A 24417-nucleotide genomic window follows, 5' to 3' on the forward strand; every position below is an offset into this window, starting at 1 on the left:
GGCCGTAGGAGGGCAACAACCCAGCAGCAGGAACGCTAACAAGGAGGAGCAAGGAGGAGCAGGAGGAGCAGGAGGAGCACTGCCAGAGCCCTGCAAAATGACCTCCAGCAGGCCACAAATGTGCATGTGTCCACTCAAACGGTCAGAAACAGACTCCATGAGGGTGGTATGAGAGCCTGACGTCCACAGGTGGGGGTTGTGCTTACAGCCCAACACCGTGCATGACATTTGGCATTTGCCAGAGAACACCAAGATTAGCAAATTCGCCACCGGCGCCCTGTGCACTTCACAAATGAAACCAGGTTCACACTGAGCACATGTGACATACGTGAAAGAATCTGGAGATGCTGTGGAGAACGTTCTGCTGCCTGCAACATCCTCCAGCATAACCAGTTTGGCGGTGGGTCAGTAATGGTGTAGTGTGGCATTTCTTTGGGGGGCTGCACAGCCCTCCATGTCCTTGCCAGAGGTAGCCTGACTGCCATTAGGTACCAAGATGAGATCCTCAGACCCCTTGTGAGACCATATGCTGGTGGGGTTGGCTCTGGGTTCCTCCTAATGCAAGACAATGCTAGACCTCATGTGGCTGGAGTGTGTCAGCAGTTCCTGCAAGAGGAAGACATTGATGCTATGGACTGGCCGCCTGTTCCCCAGACCTTAAAACCGATTGAGCACATCTGGGACATCATGTCTCCCTCCATCCACCAACACCACGTGGCACCACAGACTGTCCAGGAGTCAGGAGCATGCCCAGGCGTTGTAGGGAGGTCATACGGGCACATGGAGGCCACACACACTACTGAACCTGATTGTGACTTGTTTTAAGGACATTACATAAAGTTGGATCAGCCTGTAGTGCGGTTTTCCCCTTTGATTTTGAGTGTGACTCCATATCCAGACCTCCATGGGTTAATAAATGTTATTTCCATTGATAATTTTTGTGTGATTTTGTTGTCAGCACATTCAACTATGTAAAGAGGAAAGTATTTCATACGATTAGTTTATTCAGATCTAGGATGTGTTATCTTAGTGTTCCCTTTATTTTTTTGAGCAGTGTATTAGAAAACAAAAGATTCCTAATTAATTATATATATATTAGCCATTGCTCTATGTAGGAATATATAGCGTTCCAAAAAACTGAAACTTTACATATTATAGACACAAGCCTCGACCTGACTGCAGGTCTAGAGACAAATGTGCAGGTAACTGTACGTGTAAATAGACCAGAAAGTGGAATTCAGAGATCATATACTTAAAGGGGTAGTCCAGTGGTGAAAAACTTATCCCCTATCCTAAGGATAGGGGATAAGTTTGAGATCGCGGGGGGTCCGACCGCTGGGGCCCCCCGCGATCTCTCTGTACGGGGCCCCGGCTCTCCGCCGAGATAGCGGGTGTCGACCCCCGCACGAAGCGGCGGCCGACACCCCCCTCAATACATCTCAATGGCAGAGCCGGAGATTGCCGAAGGCAGCGCTTCGGCTCTGCCATAGAGTTGTATTGAGGGGGCGTGTCGGCCGCCGCTTCGTGCGGAGGTCGAAACGCCCCCTTCCCACGGGCTGTCGGGGCTCCGTACAGGAGATCGCGGGGGGCCCCAGCGGTCGGACCCCCCGCGATCTGCAACTTATCCCCTATCCTTAAGATAGGGGATAAGTTGTTCACCACTGGGTCACCACTGGACTACTCCTTTAACTTCCTTGCTCCCACCACTGTTCTTCCATGGCCCATTGCTTGGTTTGTTTGGGGTCAGCACATGCACTGCCTGCTCAGCCAATCAGCAGCCCTAGTAATGCCCCATCTCATCGACTGGTTGTGCCGAAAATGCATGTGTCAACTCCAACCAGGGGCTGTGCAACATTGGGAGAACAATGGTGGCAGCAGGAGCAAGAAAGGTAAATAAAAGTTTTTTTTTTTTTTTATGTTTTTTACCAAGCTTAGCACATTTTAAGAATACACTTCAAATGGGTTTTTCCAACAAACTAAATTCTGATACATGCTCTATTTCCATTTCTCAACACTGTCACGATCTCTGTTTGCTGTCAATGAATTAAAACCTATACAGTGGTCCCTCAAGTTACAATATTAATTGGTTCCGGGACAACCATTGTATGTTGAAACCATTGTATGTTGAGACCAGAACTCTATGGAAACCTGGTAATTGGTTCTGAAGGCACCAAAATGTCATCCAAAAATAGGGAAAAGTGAGAATTAAAGAAAAATAAGTAGATAACTAATATAGATAAAGCAAATCCTTACATATAAAAGTAAGAAATATCTGCTGAGAGCTGTAAATCACGGTCTATGTCAGTGTTTCCCAAGCAGGGAGCCTCCAGCTGTTGCAAAACTACAACTCCCAGCATGCCCGGACAGCCAAAGCCAAAGGCTGTCCGGGCATGCTGGGAGTTGTAGTTTTGCAACAGCTGGGGGCACCCTGCTTGGGAAACACTGGTCTATGTAGAGGACAGGAGCTTCTTCAGGGTCCTATACAGTACACACAATGTCCTAAAAAAGTAACATGGAGTCGCTCTCACCTGGCGTCCAAAGTAGCAGCTAACCCTGGTACAGGTAAAGAGTACAGAACATGTAATACCTCCCTATACTGTAGGGGGCGCTACCAGACACCAGTCAGTGCATACACTTCAGTAATACAGGGGTTTTACCAGTGAATGCCCATTCTGATTGGTCGGTTCTTCCAGCCATTGACACGTTTCACAGATCTGGACTGTCTGTACATTGTATGTTGAGTCTGGTTTCAACTTACGATGGTCCAGAAAAGACCATTGTATGTTGAAACTATTGTATGTTGAGGCCATTGTAAGTTGAGGGATCACTGTACAGTCCTAAAAGCTCTCATATCTGAGCAGTAGATACAGTTCCCTCCAGTATAGACAACCTGTATACACCATCAGCACAAAGCTCACTTCTGTTCTGATAGTTTGTTACAATGTATCATTCCTGAATCCAAGCTGTTTAGCTCAAATAGGACTGTTTGACTTTAATACAATTGTAGTAAACTCATAATTTAGTGTGGCTTTTTAGATATTGTAAACAAGATGCTCTCATTCACTGACAGCAGGCAGAGATCTCAGTAATGATGCGGAATTGAAATACAAAGTATATTAAAAAAGAACTTTTTGTTATACGTTACTCAATTTACAGAACAGTGGAAAATCCCTTTAGGGTGTGTTCACACATTCAGGTTTTTAATTGCAATTATTGAATGCAAAGCCAAGAAGAGATCATAAATGGAGGATTAGTATTAGAGATGAGCGAACTTACAGTAAATTCGATTCGTCACGAACTTCTCGGCTCGGCAGTTGATGACTTATCCTGCATAAATTAGTTCAGCTTTCCGGTGCTCCGGTGGGCTGGAAAAGGTGGATACAGTCCTAGGAAAGAGTCTCCTAGGACTGTATCCATCGTTACCAGCCCACCGGAGCACCTGAAAGCTGAACTAATTTATGCAGGATAAGTCATCAACTGCTGAGCCGAGAAGTTTGTGACGAATCGAATTTACTGTAAGTTCGCTCATCTCTAATTAGTGTGAAAGGAAAGACTGAGTCTTCTCTTTTCGAATCCATCTCTAGCCTTGTATTCAATAATTCCAATTAAGAGTTATCAACTATGTCAGTGTTTCTCAACCAGGGGGCCTCCAGCTGTTTCAACATAAGATACAAGTGGTTGGGATAGGATTTGTCTGCTATGCTGGCCATAGATCCCTGTTTCCCAACCAGTGTGCCTCCAGCTCTTGCAAAATTACAACTCCCAGCATGCCCAGACAGCCGAAGGCTGTCTGGGCATGCTGGGAGTTGTAGTTTTTTCCACAGTTGTAGTTGTAAAAGTTGTTTTACGATCACTTCAGTTATGCAACTCCCAGCATGGGCATGATGGGAGTTGTAGTTTTGCACACTGACAAAGTAGATAGGAAGCAATGACATTTGTACACTGGATAAATGTGTTTAACCATAATTTAAAGGGGTACTCTGGTGGAATTTTTTTTTTTTTTTAAATCAACTGGTGCCAGAAAGTTAAACAGATTTGTAAATTACTTCTAATAAAAAATATTAATCCTTCCAGTACTTATTAGCTGCTGAATACTACAGAGGAAATTCTTTTCTTTTTGTAACACAGAGCTCTCTGCAAACATCACAAGCACAGTGCTCTCTGCTGACACCTCTGTCCATTTTAGGAACTGTCCAGAGCAGCATATGTTTGCTATGGGGATTTTCTCCTACTCTGGACAGTTCTTAAAATGGACAGAGATGTCAGCAGAGAGCACTGTGCTCGTGATGTCAGCAGAGAGTTTTGTGTTCCAAAAAGAAATGAATTTCCTCTGTAGTATTCAGCAGTTAATAAGTACTGGAAGGATTAAGAATTTTTAATAGAAGTAATTTAGAAATCTGTTTAACTTTCTGGCACCAGTTGATTTCTTTTTTTTTTTTTTTTTTTTTTTTTTTTTTTTAAGTTTTCCACCGGAATACCCCTTTAAGTTATTCTGCTGTACAGTATACTCCTTAGTCCTGAGCATACATCCAAGAACTTTAGTGACTGTCAGTAAATTAACTAAGATTTTCCATGAATGCCAGTCATAGCAAAACGATTATAATATATAAATGTATTCGTTGCTACATTATAATACCCCTAATTGCCCAAACGTATATATGTGTATATATACCGTATTTTTCGCCGTATAAGATGCACTTTTTCTTCCCCAAAACTGGGGGGGAAGAGTTGGTGCGTCTTATAGGGCGAATACACCCCTATCGCGTCGGTCCCTGCGGCCATCAACGGCCGGGACCCGCTGCTAATACAGGACATCACCGATCGCGGTGATGCCCTGTATTAACCCTTCAGACGCGGCGATCAAAGCTGACTGCCGCATCTGAAGGGAAAGTGACACTAACCTGGCTGCACCGGGAGGGACCTTACCTGCCTCCTCGGTGTCTGCTCCGTGCCGGGATCCCCTGCATGGCCGGCGCTCTCCTTCGTCGTCATCACGTCGTCACGCACACGCCGTCATCCAATAGGAGCGGCGTGCGTAGCGACGTGATGGCGGCGACGGACAGCGAGGATACCGGGCAGCAGAGACGTTCCGGAGCGACGGGGACACCCCGGGGACGAGGCGACAGCGATGGAGGGCAGCGGTGACGAGCGGTGACGGGTCCGGAGCGGCGGGGACACGTGAGTATTACCTCCTATACCAGTGGTCTTCAACCTGCGGACCTCCAGATGTTGCAAAACTACAACTCCCAGCATGCCCGGACAGCCAACGGCTGTCCGGGCATGCTGGGAGTTGTAGTTTTGCAACATCTGGAGGTCCGCTGGTTGAAGATCACTGTCCTATACTTTACATTGTATTCTAGATTTTCCTCTTTTAAAATTGGGTGCGTCTTATATGCCGGAGCGTCCTATATGGCAAAAAATACGGTGTACTAGACCGTAAGCTCCTCTGTCCGTACACAGCTACTGTTGGGAGGGATTTACATTCTGTCTACAGCACCATTGAATATATGGGCACTATAAATAAGCAAACATTTCGAGCACAGCCCCTATATTCTATTTCTGGGTGCAGAATGTGATCACCCTCTACAGCTAGTGCTGCAATAACTCTTCCAGAACAGTTCTCCACTTCTGCCTTTGTCTTCTTTCCTGATGATTTCCACAGATATCCCCCAAGTTAGCCCAAAACTTATGAGAATTCTCCATGTGCTCCCAGTGGGCGCCCCAGAAATGATCATAAATCCGAAGGAGAGATCACATCCAAATAATAGAAGGCATAGAAGAAAATGAGCTGACTTACCAGGAGTGTCCGCCTGCAGTCCCTCTACCCTGACTTTGCCTTGCAGATGATGACTTAGAGTACGCTGCCAGCTCTCTGGGGCTATGGATGGCCAGGAAAGGAGGAGGCTTGGAGGGGAGTAGGAGGGGTAACATTAGACAGTGTCAGATGGGGAAAGCGGAATTTCAGAAGAGCTGCTGGAAATGTGCACTTCAGATTTTCTTGCTTACTGGGATGTGACGGAAGAATGGGTGCAAGGTTTAAGGTTACACTGCTTTTTGATAATGAATAATGTCATAGCGGAATTGTCAAGGTGGCACTGTCATAATAAAACCTCAGTTTTACTTACACATGTCCACTTGTGTGGTATGGTAAGGGTGTATTCACACGTACAGTATTCTGCTCAGATTTGATGCGCAGGATTTCAAGCTGTGTTCAGTTTACATTGAAATCTGCAGCATCAAATCTGCGCAGAATTCTGTACGTGCGAATAGACCCTTAAGGGGTATTCCAGGAAATTTTATATATATATAAAAATATATATATATATAAAAGTATATATATATATATATATATATATATATATATATATATTAAAAAAAATATATATATATATATAAAAAAAAAATATATATATATATATATATATATAAAATATATATATATATATATAAAAAAAATTAAAAAAATTATATATATATATATATAAAAAAAAAGAAATATGTATATATATATATATATATATAAAATATATATATATAAAAAAAAATAAAAAAAATTATATATATATAAAAAAATATATATATATATATAAAAAAAAAATTATATATATATAAAAAAAAAAATTTATATATATATATATATATATATATATATATATATATATATATATATATATATATATATAAATAAACTGGCTCCAGAAAGCTAAACAGATTTGTAAATGACTTCTATTAAAAAATATTAATCCTTCCAGTAGTTATCACTTGCTGAAGTTGAGTTGTTCTTTTCTGTCCGACAACAGTGCTCTCTGCTGACACTTCTGTCTGTCTCGGGAACTGCACAGAGTAGAAGAGGTTTGCTATGGGGATTTGCTTCTACTCTGGACAGTTCCCGAGACAGGTGTCATCAGAGAGCACTTAGAAGAGAACAACTCAACTTCAGCAGCTCATAAGTACAGAAAGGAGTAAGATTTTTTTTTATAGAAGTAGAGATGAGCGAACTTACAGTAAATTCGATTCGTCACGAACTTCTCGGCTCAGCGGTTGATGACTTTTACTGCATAAATTAGTTCAGCTTTCCGGTGCTCCGGTGGGCTGGAAAAGGTGGATACAGTCCTAGGAAAGAGTCTCCTAGGATTGTATCCATCTTTTCCAGCCCACGGGAGCACCTGAAAGCTGAACTCATTTATGCAGGAAAAGTCATCAACTGCCGAGCCGAGAAGTTCGTGACGAATGGAATTTACTGTAAGTTCGCTCATCTCTAAATAGAAGTCATTTACTAATCTGTTTAAATTTCTGGAGCCAGTTGATTGAGATATATATATATATCTCAATCAAAAAAATTTTCCTGGATAACCCCTTTAAAGTGTTACTGTCATTTACAAAAAAATTCATATGTCACCTAGTCAGAAATTTTGATTGGTCAGGGTCTCAGTGCTGATACCCCCATCAATCACAAGATATAGCCAGGAGAGGGTGCTTCACTACCTAGCTCGGTGCTCAGTTTGTTTTGTTGCAGGAGATAGACTCCATTATCTATAGCAGTGTTTCCCAAACAGGGAGCCTCCAGCTGTTACAAAACTACAACTCCCAGCATGCCTGGACAGCCAACGGCTGTCCGGGCATGCTGGGAGTTGTAGTTTTACAACAGCTGGAGGCACCCTGGTTGGAATATACTGATCTAATAGAGTCTGACTCCTGCAACAAGACCCCAACTGATCATAACTTTTGACATGTCTACATGACATTAGATTTTTTTTTTTTATAAACTACACACTATTACCTGCTAATTCCAGGTCTTTTTGAAGCTCCACAAGTGTCCTTGGCTCTTGGACAACTATTCTGATCCTTCTGTCAAGGCAAATTTATGGTGAAATTATTGTCTTTCCACTTCGGTATCATCTCACTAGAACATTCAGAAGCTTAGAAATGGGTCTGTAACCAATGCCATTGTTAGAATTCACTGCAATTAGGTTGTGAAGGTCTTGAGACAGCTCTTTGCTTTTACCCATCATAAGATGTGTCTTATGTGACACCTTGGCAATGAGACCTTTTTATAGGCAATCAGTTGGGACTGAACCTGCTGCTATTAATTTGCTTTTTAATTACTGATAAGTTCTGCTGTCTTGGCTTTCCATGCCTTTTTACACCCCCAATTCTTCATGTATTCAATACATTTCAATAACATTTCACATTGTTACACATAACTTAATTTCTGAGCATATTTGTTTTTATTTCTTTTTATGTTTGGATTACTTGGGTTTATGCCAACATCTGGTAAAAAAAATGTCATGTCAATAGCACAGGACATGTTTTTCCACTCCAACAAGCGAGTCCACACCACTTCTTCATGCAATCTGACTTTCGGTTAGGGATATTGGGAAAGGTTGCAGGACAAAATAAACCATAACACAAAATAAAACCTAGGCCGTCTAGCCACTAAATACAGATGCTGTCTGCCAACTGGTGGGCTAATCCCTGCCAGTTAAAACATCCAACCTTATAAGACACAGTTCACACTTAGCTTATCTTGTGTTTCTCAGCCAGATCATCTGACAATCTGACAGCCCCTCTCCTGGGGAATGAGCACTCCTCTTGTTTTCCACGACAATGTCACAGTCCACACTGGTGCCACTTTGTGTGTCCACCACAGCCACCGGCTGTGTGCCCATCTGGCAAAGGGACACTGTGTCTCCCCCCCCCCCCATTGCATTAGTCTGCGATCTAGGGGAGAGCCCAGACTACACCGTCTGACTTCCTTATCACACTTCCCCTCTCTGCTGGGCTTCATTAATCAGGCCCCAGGTGAATGTTTCTCCAATATCATGTAGGGAAATACACCTTGACTACTAATATATATATATATATATATATATATATATATATATATATATATATATATATATAAAAAACTCCAGAAGAGCAGCACAACAAATTTAAGAAAACCAATGCAATGGTGCACGCTGGATATGAGCCTTGGTGAGAGGTTCACATGTACTAGAAAAAAACAAGAGACCAGCAGCACACGGAAAAATAGGTGCAAAAAAAGGTGGAGATTTATTGCATTATCCCAGTGTACAAGAGAAGCGCCGTTTTCAAGCTCCTTGGACATCATTGGATCTGACGAAGAGGGGGTCCCACCCCTCGAAACGTGTTATCTGTGATTTTTCTCAATAAACTCCAACTACTAAACTACTCCACCGAGCCAGGCTATTTCTTTTCATGACCACCGTTTGTATCCGACACCTGCGAGCTGACGCAGAGGAGAGAGCGCTTTTTGGACACCGATTTTTTTCCCCTGAGCACTAGTGTCTCGGAGAACTCTACCGATTGCATCCTCCAGACGTCCCGGACCCACAGGACGCCACGGTGTGAGTCGCACCTCCTAAATTCAGCCATTCCCGTTGCACCGGGAGGCAAGCACTACATGGTGTTGTGCCCAGTGCACAACACCCCAAGGTGAGCAAATTTTTCATACATCTTCTGCTCAGTGTATTAAGAACTACATTTACGGCACATTGTCGCGCTATTCTTTTTTGTTTCTATTTTTCCATATATCAAGTATCTATAGTAATATATATTATGTATAGTGTTATGTATTAAGGACCTTTTAAGAACCTTTGAAATGTCACATGATAATGTGTTCACATGATGTGTTTGTTACCCAGAGAGCACCAGCTAACCAGGTGACCTGCAGCTTGACCTATGGGCTTCTGGCTCAGACCCCCTTTTATAAGAGGGGGAGCCATTACAATCTCTTCTCTTCTACCACACTTCCTACTGAGGAACAGTAAAGACCAGATGTCTCAGAGTTAGTGTCCAGGATATCTGGAGGCCTCAAGCCACCTACAGCCACATGTCAGTAAGTCAAGTCTATGTCTGCTGTCCCTACCTACAACCCAGTCAAGTCTAAAGTCAAGTCCAAAGTCAAGTCTATTGTAGTCTGCGAGGCTGAACTAAAGTCTATCAAAGTCCCCACAAGTCTCAGCAAGCTGCAAGGTCCTTCTGTGTTACTGGCCACCTCTCTGGGATCCTGGCCTAGCTGTAGAGACTATTTCCATCTGTCTACCTCAGTTATGCTACTGTTAAACAAACAACAAAAAAACGTGGTCTCAAATGGCTGGAGGTGCTCAACCCCAAATGCGGTTGTGCATTTATACTGGGGGAGCAGATCCTGCCCTTGTAGTCCGTTGCTAAGGGCGATCCCCAGCATAAAAATGCATAAAATGGAGGATGCCTGCAGCGGACTACAAGTACCACAATAGAATCCTACACCAGATAAACGGTGTGGATGTGTAACAATTAGAATATAATACAGGAATATGGGTGCACTACTGTGGTAGATGTATACAATGACATTGGCTATCCCTCAACACTGATGTTAAAATTGAGACATTCGCCAGTGTATCCTTATGTGAAGGACATACCAGAGCCCGCACACCAACGCCAAGGTTTCTCAAGATGGTGCGAGACCTAACGCTAATCCTACCTGTGCTTGATAAGCAAAACAGGGGCCAGTGGGCAATTACGGCAGCATTCGGTCATGCACCCATATTCCTGTATTGTATGCTACTGTTAACCCTAACCTGGTATTGGACTATTATTGCCATGCCTAACATTGGGATAGCAGTACTACCGTTTGGGTGGTTACCGGGAAAACCACACTCTTGCATCACAAACATTTAGGGGTTAATAACACCTTGCCCCTGGGTTACAACATCTGCCCCATACAATTCTCCTTCGCTCCCTGAGACACCCCGTGGCTTCGCCACATATATTAATAAATATATCATACTGCAACACAATAAAAAATTCTTAAAATAGATGTCTTGGATATCAAGCCATGAACAGGATTTACTGATGTGTCTTGTTGTACACCCCTAAGGCTAGCACTGCCTCAGAGGACCTGACATGTCTATTACACAAACATAAACCTGACACGTCTATTACACAAACATAAACCTGACACGTCTATTACATAAACATTAACATGCTGAGAAAATGATGGTTCTGTGACTGCACCGAGGCAAAAATAAAGGATATGTTTCTAAATCAAATCTCATTAGGAAGTAGCTTAGAGAAATGCTGGTTGTCACCAATATTGGCAATTTTAGGCTATTGGTCTTTTTGCATCTTTAAAAACCAGTTGTTTTCATAGTGTGTATCTGCTTGATGTGCTGTGTGGAACTAGAAGGATGACTATCTGTCAATATTTAAGCAGACGCACATTGTTATTTCTGTTTTTAGCTTTTGGGTAATGTTTACCTGCTATATTACCTTTCTATTTTCAGAGGTGGTTACTTCTTACCACTCGTACATTAGGATACAGCTATGATCATTGACTGCAGCGCCTAAAAGGGGTACTACTGTTGAAAACTTTTTTTTAATCAACTGGTGCCAGAAAGTTAAACAGATTTGTAAATTACTTCTATTAAAAAAATCTTAATCCTTCTAGTACTTTTTAGGGGCTTTATACTACAGAAGAAATGTTTATCTTTTTGGATTTCTCTGATGTCACGACCACAGTTTTCTCTGCTGGCCTCTGCTGTTCATTTTAGGAACTGTCCAGAGCAGCATATGTTTGCTATGGGGATTTTCTCCTGCTCTGGACAGTTCCTAAAATGAACAGCAGAGGTCAACAGAGAGCACTGTGATCGTGACATAAGAGAAATCCAAAAAGATAAACATTTCCTCTGCAGTATACAGCCCCTAAAAAGTACTGGAAGGATTAAGATTTTTTAATAGAAGTAATTTACAGATCTGTTTAACTTTCTGGCACCAGTTGAATAAAAAAATAAAAAAAGTTTTCCATGGTAGTACCCCTTTAAAGGAGTGTAATGTTATCCCTATTAAACCTATGCTTTACACTGCAGCTAGCACTGTACAATTTAAAGGGAACCTGTCATATTGCAGTCTTATCTGCCAGCATCATGTTACAGAGCAGGAGGATAGCAGATTGATACTGTATATAGTTTTGTGTGAAAAAGTTATATTTCTGCTGATTCTGAGCTAAGTAGTCATGTGGGCGGTCCTACTCTGTGATTGACAGCTCCCTCTATATGTATACTTATACAGGTAGCTGTCTATCACTGGTTGAGGTGGGTCACAGCTATGGCTTGTAATTGTCTAAGCAGACATTTCCTGCTGTCAAGAACCGGCATTATTTAGATATAGATAGCAGGAAATCGGGCTGGTGATTATTACATTTTCTTCTCATATCATGCCAGCGTGGGTCCATGCAGACAAATTTTGTGGCGCTAAACAACATCCTTACCCGTTTTACTACACCACGAGTGTTACAATCATTAGCCCCCTTACTGCCGAAGACCACTAGAGATGCAAACAATAACCTTCACTGCACTAGATCTGGATACTGTTTAAAGGACAACTGCAGCCATAACAACTTATCCCCTATCCACAGGATAGGTGATAAGTGTTTCATTGGGGGGGTCCAACCACTGAGACCCCCCGCAAACTCCCAAAAGAGGCCCGCACTGCCGCTCTGTGAGAGTGGCTAATGCACGTAGCGTCGACCTTAGTAAGGTCGACAATACGCCCCCTCCCCCTACAGCTCTATGGGAGAGGCGGGGAGGCACGAACACTGCCCCCGCCTCTCCCATAGAACTACATAAAGGAGGAGTGTCGGCTGCGGCGTCCTGCTACAGCTGGTGTAGTGAAGAAAACTATACGCCATTGACCGTGTGGTTTAATTAACTATATATTTTTATAGTTCGGACATTTACGCATGCTTTAGTAAATTTTCGGCGACACTTGCATCCTTTCTTGGTGATAAATTCCAAAATTTCATGCTAAACTTGAAAATTTAGCATTTTTCAAACTTTGAAGCTCTCTGCTTGCAAGGAAAATAGATATTCCAAATAAATTATATATTGATTCCCATATACAATATGTCTACTTTATATTTGCATCATAAAGTTGACATGTTTTTACTATTGAAAGACATCAGAGGGCCTCAAAGTTCAGCAGCAATTTTCACATTTTTTGTGAAATTTTTCAGGGACCAGTTAAGTTTTGAAGTGGATTTCAGGGGTCTTCGTATTATAAATACTCCATAAAATTATGGGGTATTATAGAAACTGCACCCCCCAAAGTATTCAAAATGACATTCAGATTTTTTTTTAACCCTTTAGGTGTCTCACAGGAATAGCAGCAAAGTGAAGGAGAAAATTCAAAAACTTTTTTACACTCTCATGTTCTTGTAGACCCAGTTTTTGAATTTTTACAAGGGGTAATAGGAAAAAAAGCCCCCAAAAATTTGTAACCCAATTTCTTTTGAGTAAAGAAATACCTCATATGTGAATGTAAAGTGCTCTGTGGGTGCACTCGAGGGCTCAGAAGGGAAAGAGCGACAATGGGATTTTGGAGACTGAATTTTGCTGAAATGGTTTTTGGGGGGGCATGTCACATTTGGGAAGCCCCTATGGTGCCATAACAACAAAAAAGGAACCCCCACATGGCAAACCATTTTGGAAACTACACCCCTCAAGGAACATAACAAGGGGTACAGTGAGCCTTAAAATTCCACAGGTGTTTAACGACTTTTCATTAAAGTCGGATGTGTAAATGAAAAAATAAAAAAAATTCACAAAAATGCAGTTTTTTCCCAAATTTTAAATTTTTACAAGGGGTAATAGGAAATAGGAAAAAAAAAGCCCCCCAAAATTTGTAACACCATTTCTTCGAGTACCATTTCTTCGAGTATGGAAATACCCCAAATGTGGATGTAAAGTGCTCTGCTGGCGCACTACAATGCTCAGAAGAGAAGGAGCGCCATTGAGCTTTTGGAGAGAGAATTTGTTTGGAATAGAAGTCTGGGGCCATGTGCTTTTACAAAGCCCCCCCATGGTGCCAGAACAGTGCACCCCCCACATGTGACCCCATTTTGGAAACTACATCCCTCAAGGGGATCGGGGGTGTCTTGGACAGCCCCGATCCTCCTTATTTTCCGGGTCACCGGAGACCCGAATGACCCAGAATTACCGCAGATCGCTCGTCTGAATTGACTCAGGACCCACCCAGGTGTTGTCATGGGATGCCTGCTGAATGATTTCAGAAGGCATCCCGGTCCCTGCCCGGAAAGCGGCGGAGACCAGAATTCCCACGGGTGTACCAGGAAGCCAGGGCGTACCTTTACGCCCTGTATCCTTAAGTGGTTAACTATTTTTTTTACCCGTTTTTTTTTTTGGCAATGTTATAGCCCCCATAGGGGAATATAATATGCAGTACATTGATTGCAGACACTGATCAATGCTAAGCCATAGCATAGCATTGATCAGTGTTATCGGCACTCCATTTCTCCTGCCTTGATCTCAGGCATGGAGCAGTAAATTGACGATCGGACAACGAGGAGGCAGGTAGGGACCCTCCTAGTGTCCTAACAGCTGATCGGGACACCGTAGCCCGATCAGCCCGACTGAGCTCCCGGGAATGCTTATTTTTAACTTTATATTTTTAACTATCGTTAGCCGCTGGCACCAATATGATGCGGGGTCACCACATGACCCTGTGTTATATCGCGGGAGCCGGCCAAGGACGTAAATATATGTCCTGCATCGTTAAGGAGTTAAAGAGCACCTCTCATGATCTTGTTAAATTTTATAATCCTCTGAGTTCACTACCCCATCATGATAAACCACCCCCTGACTTTATTTTTATTATTTTTTAGTTTTCTACCTTGATATTGCTCTGTATTTTCTGCACAGTCTCAGTCAGATTCAAAGACTGGGAAGGGGCGTTATCCAGCAGGTGTGACATCATCTGAAGCCATACAGGAGAGAACTTCCTTCCTTACTCTACTACACCCATCCCAGAGCAGTTCAGTGTGTGAGATGAGCTATGATTGGCTAAGGCTGCAACCCCCGCTCAGCACTCCAGACTGCATATCCTGATTTTGGACTTCTGCCAGGCCAGCAGGAGTCCAAAGTCTGTGCAAGAATAGGGGGAAATGTGCTCTAAGTAGGGAGACACCTAGTGGCAGCTTTTTTAAACACAAATAGTACATTAGAAAGATTTTTTATTTACCATAAGAACTGCAATAGCAAAAATTAGTTTTCATGAGAGTGCCCATTTAAAGAAACAAAACTCAGCAAAACCTGAAACAGTGAAACTTGTAACATGATAAACTAAGCGAAACTGTAGTAACATCCAAACGCAAGCACTATGGTAAAACACACAGGAACTAAGAAGAAACCAGGAACAATGATAAGAGCCAACTACAGAGATGGAAGTAACACGAAGAACAGATTTTTAGATCATACACTATAATCCGCACATAATTGCACAACCCAAGAATTTTTAAAAAGAGGCTAAGCAACAGAAACTGTAGACAGAGCCGAAGGTCAAAATAGCAAATCCAGAGCAATGGATCAGCAATAAGACAGCTGCACAGCAACTTTCCCAAAATGAGACCCCATCACTCCACGGTGGTCCCAATCAGTGAGGGCATCATAGGGCAGGTGCATTAAAAGGGCAGGGGCTCAAGCCCCCTTTTGAGTCTATGGGGGAGATTTATCAAAGGATTTAGACTTTTTTTTTCCTGTCTTAAATTGTCGCACAGAAAGTCACAGTCTAAATACGTGCGATTTTTCACGATTTTTGCTTTAGAGGATTCTCAGAACATGATGCATTCTTGTCTATTTTAGATGGAAAAATGCATTGGTGCTGAATTTATCAATAGCAACATTTCTGCGAAAAGTTGCATTGGCCGAAAGTGCGCTAAAATGTCAGACCATACTGGAGCAGGTTTAAATACAGTCTGAACCGTAGATCCCGACGTCTGTGCGCAGAATCTATCAAGAGCCGTGCGACTTTTTATAAATTAAGCGCACAATAGACCGGCCTAACGCTCTGTAGGTCGGTCTATATTGATTCGGGAAATAGACAACTTTGATAAATCTCCCCCTATGTGCACGTCCCTGCGAGTGATAGGTGAGGAAATCATTCGTCTGCAGAGAGAACTAAAGGGGCAGTGGGAGTTTCCAGGATGACTTCATTGATGATGAGTAGTCGGTACAGCAGTGATTTTTTTTCTGGCATCCCGCTCAATACACTATGTGGGGCTGGATCATCATATTCTGGTACAGCTTGAACTCTCCAACCCTCCAACCCTATGTGGTTCTTGTAGTTTTCTGTTTTTTCTCTAGGCTGATAGCAAACGTGTCAAGAACAAGAAGGGAAATTGAGCCGATACTAAATAATGGGAAATAGTCTATAAAAAAAAAAAAAAAGACTCCAGAATGGTTTGTGGGGGTGGGGTGTGTGGTGCAGGGCAGATGTTGTTACCCTAGGAGCAGATGGCATTAACCCCTTGTATTCATGACGCCAGCGTGTGGTTTAGCCTATAACCACCTGAAGGTATACCGCTGGATCCTGGGCTGGGCACGGGGGCAATAAAGACTTCGACGCCAAGTTATGGGCAACGGTAGCTTTACTGAGGGTAGACAGATGGTAAAGTCTATACAGTTCAGCCAGGGCCCAAGGAGGTGACCAGTGATGCAGAGACCTTAAGGGCTTGCTGGGACTTGTACTGGACAATTGAATGGAGACCATGCTGACTTGACAGATGACAGGGACTGAGTTGACTCATAAAGCTGTGACTTTAGCTTATGTGAATTGACGGTGGCTGCAGGACTGGACTTTGAGGTCTCCGACACTCACACTAGGCGACTGCACTGGACCTCAGCAGGAAGCAAGAGCTGAGAGAGAAACAGGGCCCTGCGCAGCTGCTTGATGGTCAGAGGCAGCGGCCTGCAGTGTCTAGGACTGGGCCTTGCTGCAGAAATTCAATCACACAAGGAGTTGCTACTGATACATTTTTTGCTGTGGGCTCCTATAACAACAACCCCCTGCTGTAGTGTTAAAGGGGTACTCCGCTGTTCAGCGTTTGGAACAAACTGTTCCGAATGCTGGAGCCGGCGTTGGGAGCTCGTGACATCATAGCCCCGCCCCTTCATGGTATCACACCCCGCCCCCTCAATGCAAGTCTACGGGAGGGGGCGTGACGGCTGTCACGCCCCCTCCCATAGACTTGCATTGATACAGACCACACACCAGACCCCCAAAATACAGATTTAGACCCCAATTAACTTACAAAGGGTCCATTAAATTGCATTGTGGTGTCCATCATTTTTGATAAATAGCCGAGCATGCTACACTGTTCTTCTCATCAAATCTGAATGAACCACTAACAAAGGCTCCAAACAAAGTGTAGTGTCCCGGTACAGGACCTTGTCCTGTTCCTGTCCTAAGTCCCCTCAGTTAGAGTCACTCCATTCCCCAGTGCTCTCCTGCAGGGCTGTTTCCCCCTTGCTTATCAATTACTCCCTCATATAATGCATTATAAATGTATTGTACCTATTGTTCAGTTTGTACATAGAGATGGTATAAATGTTTAGGACCTTCCTAGGTCATGTGTTAATGTCATGTGATGTACCCAGAGTTCCCTGGGTACAGGACCTCCAGGCTTGACAACCAATGGGATTAGTCCAGCCCCCCTAGTATATAAGGGGCTGTAGTCTCTAAATTTGCTCTCTTATCTCTTGAGACCTGGACACTAAAGAAGCACAATCAGCATATATACTACTAAATTCATCTCACCTAGGCCAAAGCCTAAGGAACCTGCAGCCACTAAAAACGTGAGTTACCAAGCTCTATCTACAATTCTAGTGACTACTACTTAACTCAAGCACACAATTGGTAGCACAGTGGCCTGCATAAGTCTCGATACTACAAGTCCCAGCAAGCCTGCGAGGTATCCTGCATCCCGGTTGCCTCTTGAGAGACTGCATAACTGTAAAGACTGTTCTATAAGAAGTTTAAGTAAAAGTTCCAGTTATCTCATAAATCCTGCTGAGGACATTCCATTTATTTCCTGCCGTTTTTGGGCCGGTTGTCGGCAGGGCCTTCTATACAAAACAACCGCATCCTGGCGTCACGACAAACCAAGGGTTAATACCACCTTACCCCACAGGGTTAATACCACCAGACCCTGCAACACCATTGCCTCACCCAGTCTCCACAAAAGCCTCTGCTCACAGCATTAGTATAGACTTATTATGCTTTCTTTTTGGGGACTCGGTTGGGACTCTCTAGGGGGTACTTGGCTCAAAAAGGTTGAGAACTACACTACCCTAGATCTCCAGGGATGATGTTAGGAGTAATATCTTTATTGCCTTAGTCCACTATGGATACCAACATTAACCCTCTTATTAATCTGAATCACAAGCTATGGCAGCATTGGCCTTTTTAATACCCTAAACCACCAGGTATTGGCATTGAGTCCTTAAATACCCTGTATGACCAAGGATGTTGGCATTGACCTCTTCAATAGTCTAAATCCCTAATCGTGTTGATTTGGACCCCTTTACTAAACTTTTACTTCAGAGCTTACAAGGCTTTAGCATTGACCACTAACCACAAATGCATAGTACCCCCAAGTTGTTGGTTGTATTATTATAGTATTACTTATGTATATAGGATTTTTTGATACTTTAAAAACTAAATGGAGTGTGGGCATAGGCTGGATTGGAAAGACATACATGAGATTAGTGATGTTTATGTACAGTAGATCTGCACTTGTGAACACATAAGTCAACGTATGAAAGTCAATATCCCCAATCTACTCGACTCTTGATACTGCAGAGACATTATCCATGGCAATGATCAGTGCTGCCACTATGATATATTATTATACATCATCCTTTCTGTTCTGGAAATCAATTGGCAACCACTTAGCTGTATGCACATTAGTGCTGCTTATGTAATGTCTGAGCAGCAATTATCCCAGGTCTCAGTACTAACTTAATTTTGCTTGTATGCAATTCCTTCACAGTCATTTTCCTATAGTAAAACCAAAGATCCAGACTGCTGCAGTAAGGGTGAATTCACATACGACAAATTTGTTGAAGAGAATTCTGTGCCATATGAAGAGGGTTTTTGGAAATTTGTGCAACTAATCTGCAGCAGATGAATATCCCATAATCAGAGGCATAACGTGTAGCCAAATCTCCAACAGGGCCCCAAGTGCCATTTATTATACTGGTTTCTTAAGGGGCAGATGTGCCTTGGGGTCCCCTTAGGCACTAGGGCCCTGATGCGACTGCTACCTTGGCACCCCCTATTGGGCCCCTGCCCTTAATACTACGTGTCCTAGGGTTATAAGCATTGCTTTCTGATGACAAATGGTTTATCCTGATCCATCTGGTACTTTATTACCATAGTCATTTTTTTCTGCAGATATAATAGCAAAAGGAATTCTTATTAACGCTCTTTTCATTTAACAGCAGGGTATACCTTTAAAGAGGTGTGAGACAGTGACGGCTTTATTTTCTTAAAGGGGTACTCCATCCCTAGACATCTTATCCCCTAGCCAAAGGATAGGGGATAAGATGTCTGATCGCGGGGGTCCCGCTGCTGGGGACCCCCGTGATCTCGGCTGCAGCACCCCAGACATCTGGTGCATGGGGCGAACTTCGCTCCGTGACGGATGACTGGCGATGCGGGGCGGAGGCTCATGACGTCACGTTCACACCCCCTGAATGCAGGTCTCTGGGAGGGGGCGTGACGGCTGTCACGCCCCCTCCCATAGACTTGCATTGAGGGCGCATGGCTCTGACGTCACGAGCCACCGGCGCTGCACCCGACGCTCTAAACGAATGCGGGAACCCCGCGATCAGACATCTTATCTCCTATCCTCTGATAGGGGATAAGAGGCCTGGGGGCTGAGTACCCCTTTAAAGCATGCTAGTCATACCACAGAAAAGCATTATGCATATATTTATATATATTTATATATATGACCATCACTAGGTCATGCAGATGCTTTACATGTTTTTTATGTGTCTAGCTTCTGTATTTGGCTCATAGATTCCTCTGTTCTGCTGCTCTCTCATTCTGACATCCACTGCTCAGGAAGGGGCATGTCCGAGGAAAGCACTGAGCCCGCCCTCGCTCACATGCATTTACTTGGCACTGTTTTTCGAAGAAAGCAGATATGTTTTTTTAATCCTAGAAAATCCAGAGAGTTTCCCTGATATGTCTATTTAATGAAGGTTTTAATCTAAGGCTGCTTTCACACTATAAAATGAATCCGTTTTAAAGATCTGTTTGATGTTCCGTTATGAAAACCCTGAAAATCGGCCATTAAACGTCCGTTAGAAAATCCCATATGTCCGTTAGAAAATACCATTATAGTCTATGGGATTTTTACATTATCCGTTTCAATCCGTTATAGTCCGTTAATAACGGACGTTATTTTGCATGCACTATTTCTTCCGTTACTATCTTCCATCACAAAATAACGTCCTTTATTAATAACGGACTATAACGGATTATAACGGATAATGTAAAAATCCCATAGACTATAATGGTATTTTCTAACGGACGTATGGGATTTTCTAACGGACGTTTAATGGCCGATTTTCAGGGTTTTCATAACGGAACATCAAACGGATCTTTAAAACGGATGAATTTTATAGTGTGAAAGCAGCCTAACAATTCTACAACATCTTTTCTTAGAACACTGCACTGGACTCTCCATCTGTTATCCCTCTTGGAAATCTATGACCAAAGTAATAACTTTACATTACCATTATTTTTGCAAAGGGACGAGTCCTTATATATTCTGACACTTGTGAGAAGGAAAATGGTAATACCCAATTGTCAATTTTTTCATATATTTCCAAGAAGAATAACAGAGGAATGGCACAATAACAAAAAAATATAACAGAATTGCTATTTCATGGGGAGCGGAAGACTCTTCTATAACTGGCATGTCCAAAAAGTTTACACCCCAGCACTATAGCTATTTGTTCAGAAAAGAGGTGTAGGTATGTTCTTGCTGGAACCTGTAGTTACCCGAGCCTATAAATCTCCCATAGACATCCCACCAAGTCTAGGCTTCTGTATCCTTCTGTATACCACTCACTGATGAATGCTGGGGGTTGTAGCTAGCACTTAGCAATATACTCCCATAACAGAGGAAAATGACATTAATAGGAGTGTAGGTGGCATAGACTTTGCTGGAAATAGTTGGCACTGACCTGATCATTCCATGGACCATTTGTTGCTATGAAGGGTGTGAACAGGGAGCTCAGCGTTACTCCATTCCTCAGTCTAAAAACTATTTGTAGCATTAGACATATACTGGCACATCGAGGCTTTGCTGTTGTGGCATAAACATGTGGAGCTAACAGAAAAGCAGAAGAGAGAACTGTACTGGGACCTTCTGACTGTGCACTGGGACCTTCTGACTGTGCGCTGGGACCTCCTGACTGTGTACTGGGACCTCCTGACTGTGTACTGGGACCTCCTGACTGTGTACTGGGACCTTCTGACTGTGCACTGGGACCTTCTGATTGTGTACTGGGACCTTCTGACTGTGCACTGGGACCTTCTGACTGTGTACTGGGACCTTCTGACTGTGTACTGGAACCTTCTGACTGTGTCATCATTTGCCTCAGTACTCCCCGCAGCTGCTGTGGTGTTGAGTGTAGCACAGCTGGATTATATGGACAGTGCCAACATGTGCTGCCAGCTTATGTGGCATTAAAGGGGCTGTGTGCTTTACAATACTCATTTTCAAATAGCCTCTTATGGAATTTTGAGTTAATAAAGGAGGTTCCCTGTTCAATAGCCTTAACTATTATCCAGAGTGACGAATGGCTACATTGAGTATCTATTACTTTGGAGGATCAAACATGATTCTGCATTACACAGACAGCACATTCATTGTAATTGGAACTGTGCGATGCTTACTTTCGCCTGCGGTGGCACTGCAAGGAAACTGAGGGCTTGATGCCAGATTCTCCTACAAATTACAACTTGCTGGGGGCTTAAAGGGAATCTGTTGTCAGTGTTGCCTGCACTAACTTGCAGTAAGCCCTGGAGGGGAAAGTATTGGACCGCAGGGGCACATGACAGAGGGATGATGGCCGGCAGGGAAGGGGTTAACCGGGGGGGGGGGGTTAGGAGAGTAGCTGGGATTGGCAGGGGGTAATAAGGGGAGGGGCATGCATGAAGGCAAGCCCGGACAGGAAGAGGAAGAAGCAGTTGGTGCGGCGACGGTGAAGAAGATGGACCCTGCGCTCCTACCTGAGATGGCGTCCCCGGTGGAAGAGGTGCTGAAGCGGATGCGGGAGGAGTTTCTGAGGCGCGGACCCAGATGGCTGGAAGTGCAGCTTTCGGCCCTTTCCCGGGGGGTGCTGCGGCCGACAGGTGGGTTGGGGGCCCGCCTCAAGGCCCGCCTGTGAGGCTTTCTCCAGCAACATCGCCACGTACTTGCCGTAGGGTAAGTCCTCAGCCGGGTCCTTCTGCTTCCCGTTCCGGTGGGTCGGGGGGGGGGGCAGGCCCGGGGGGGCTGCCAGCGGTCGTGCGGGCATGGCAGTACGGAGAGGCAAGCGTGGCGTCCATGCTGGCTCTTGGAGCAATGTGGAGCGGGCAGCGGCCCAAAATCGGTCCCCTGCTGCTGTTGAAGGGCAGGGCCTCAGCAATGAGTCCAGCAGAGTGACTGCTCCGGCCGTTCCCCAGGAGGGGAGGCGGGCTTCTTCAGGCCTGGAAAGCCTTCAGGCTGCTATGGCTACGGACCCGGCCGGGTCTGGAGGCGAGGAGGACGGTGTGGCCACTTACCTGCCGGAGGAGCATACGTCCCCTGTGCGGGAGGGGGTCCTGGGCCCTGCTCCCTCTGACATCAGCGACGACGACATTTTGCTGGAATTAGGCGAAGAAGAGTCGGCCCCTGCGGCTGATGCTCCTTTGCGGCAGGACAGCGGGAGGGGTGGGCCACAGCCCCCTCCTTCTCAAGTGGTCCGGGATTCGGCCTCTTCCAGGCCGGTGCCTTCAGTGAGTGCTTCAGCTGCTTCCGCGGGCTCTTTGGCCTCTGCTTCTCCGTTGGACCAGCGCAGATCTTCTGGGACGGGAGTTACGGCCGGTGTTCCTTCGACGACTGGGTCCAGTGAGTCATCCACTTTCTCCTTGGGGCCGGGGGTTGCGAGAGGTAGTCTGTTGGGTCTTCAACTGTTGCTTAGCGGGTTGCAGGCGTTAGTGTCAGGCGGGGGTTTGGGGGCTGGGGGGGTCGCCTGCGACTGTTTGGGGGCGGGCAGTGTAGCGCAGGGCCTGGCCCTGGGGGGGTAATTCATCCAGTGGGGGCGCAGCGGCGGAGATGGACCCAGTAAGGGAGACGGGGATAGCTAGGCTAAGTGAGGTTCCTCCTGCGGGGGTTGAGGGGGCCGAGGTGTTGAGCGGTGTTGTTCCTACGGGTGGTCCAGTAGCGGGGCTGTCGGTTGTGTTACTTGCGTCTGGGTTTGGTGGGGATGTGCGTTTGGCTGACCATGCGAGGGGGAGGTGTACGTCTGTTATGAGGGCCCATTGGGGGCGCACCTTAACCTTTTAAGGACGCCGGGCGTATGCATACGCCCTGCATCCCGAGTCCTTAAGGACGTGGGGCGTATGCATATGCCCGTGGGAATTCCAGTCCCCGCCGCTAGCCGGTTGGGGACCGGACCGGAATTCCTGCTGAAATCATTCAGCAGGCATCCCGGCACATCGCCGAGGGGGGTCCTGAGACCCCCCCATGTCGGTGATCGCAGAAAATCGCATGTCAATTCAGACATGCGATTTTCTACTATTCCGGGCTGATCGGGTCTCTGGTGACCCGATCACCCAGAAAATAGGGATGATCGGAGCTGTCAGTGACAGAGAGAAGATGGAGGCGGGTAACTGGAGGAGAAGATTCCTGGGGATCCTCGATCGTCACTGGAGACTGCTGGATCCTGGCTCAGGTAGGGAAACCACGTTGGGGGGGGGGGGGGAAATTAAAGTGAAAGTAAAGTGATCTTTACAGTGGCAACCACTAGGAAGGCCAAACTGCAACTCCCAGTAACTCCCAGCAAGGGCAAACTGCAACTTGCAACATCTGGAGGGTCACAGTTTGGAGACCACAGTTACAGTGGTGCCCAAACGGTAGCCCTCCAGATGTTGCCAAACTACAACTCTCAGCATGCCTAGACTGCCCTGGTATGCCGGGAGTTGTAGTTCTGTAACATCTGTCCCTTCAGATTTTGCAATTTTCATGAAATTTTTACAGTCCTTTCGGGAAGGGGGCAGGGGTCAGGCCCAGCTAGGTCCTGGGGTGGCGCAAAAGGGGTGTGCTGGCAATTTAATCAAGGGAACTGTAAATTCGGGACAGAGTACCGTTTTCGGCACGAGTGTTCCGAGTGTGGCGGGGCTCACGGCCTGTCACGATGTTTCAAGAAGGGAGGCGGGAAAGCCGGCGATGCTGACTTTAAGAGGGGCGACGCCGGTGGCGGTGGAAAGGATGGTGCCTTTCCTCGACCGTTACCCAAATAGAGCCGCAGCGGAGTTACTGCGTAAGGGGTTTTCGGAAGGTTTTCGTATTCCTAGTGT

At 44.9% G+C, this 24417-nt stretch overlaps 2 protein-coding genes across 3 annotated transcripts in view; one reads left to right on the plus strand and one right to left on the minus strand.

The window, feature by feature from the left end:
- LOC130294663 (protein kinase C and casein kinase substrate in neurons protein 1-like) overlaps nt 1-24417 on the minus strand; it is a 115581-nt gene that overhangs the window by 81566 nt on the left and 9598 nt on the right. Inside the window, exon 1 of one of the 2 annotated variants that reach the window (XM_056544852.1) lies at nt 5798-5900. The exons of the other annotated variant lie outside the window; for it this stretch is intronic. The gene's annotated coding sequence lies outside the window, so the exon portion shown is untranslated. Of the gene's footprint in view, nt 1-5797; nt 5901-24417 lie in introns of those variants that run through there. 2 annotated transcript variants of the gene reach the window in all.
- Nucleotides 1-24417, plus strand: part of SAXO3 (stabilizer of axonemal microtubules 3) — a 75045-nt gene that overhangs the window by 3788 nt on the left and 46840 nt on the right. The gene's annotated exons all lie outside the window — the stretch shown is intronic.

This window comes from Hyla sarda, chromosome 10 (genome assembly GCF_029499605.1).
Source record: "Hyla sarda isolate aHylSar1 chromosome 10, aHylSar1.hap1, whole genome shotgun sequence".
Taxonomy (NCBI): domain Eukaryota; kingdom Metazoa; phylum Chordata; class Amphibia; order Anura; family Hylidae; genus Hyla; species Hyla sarda.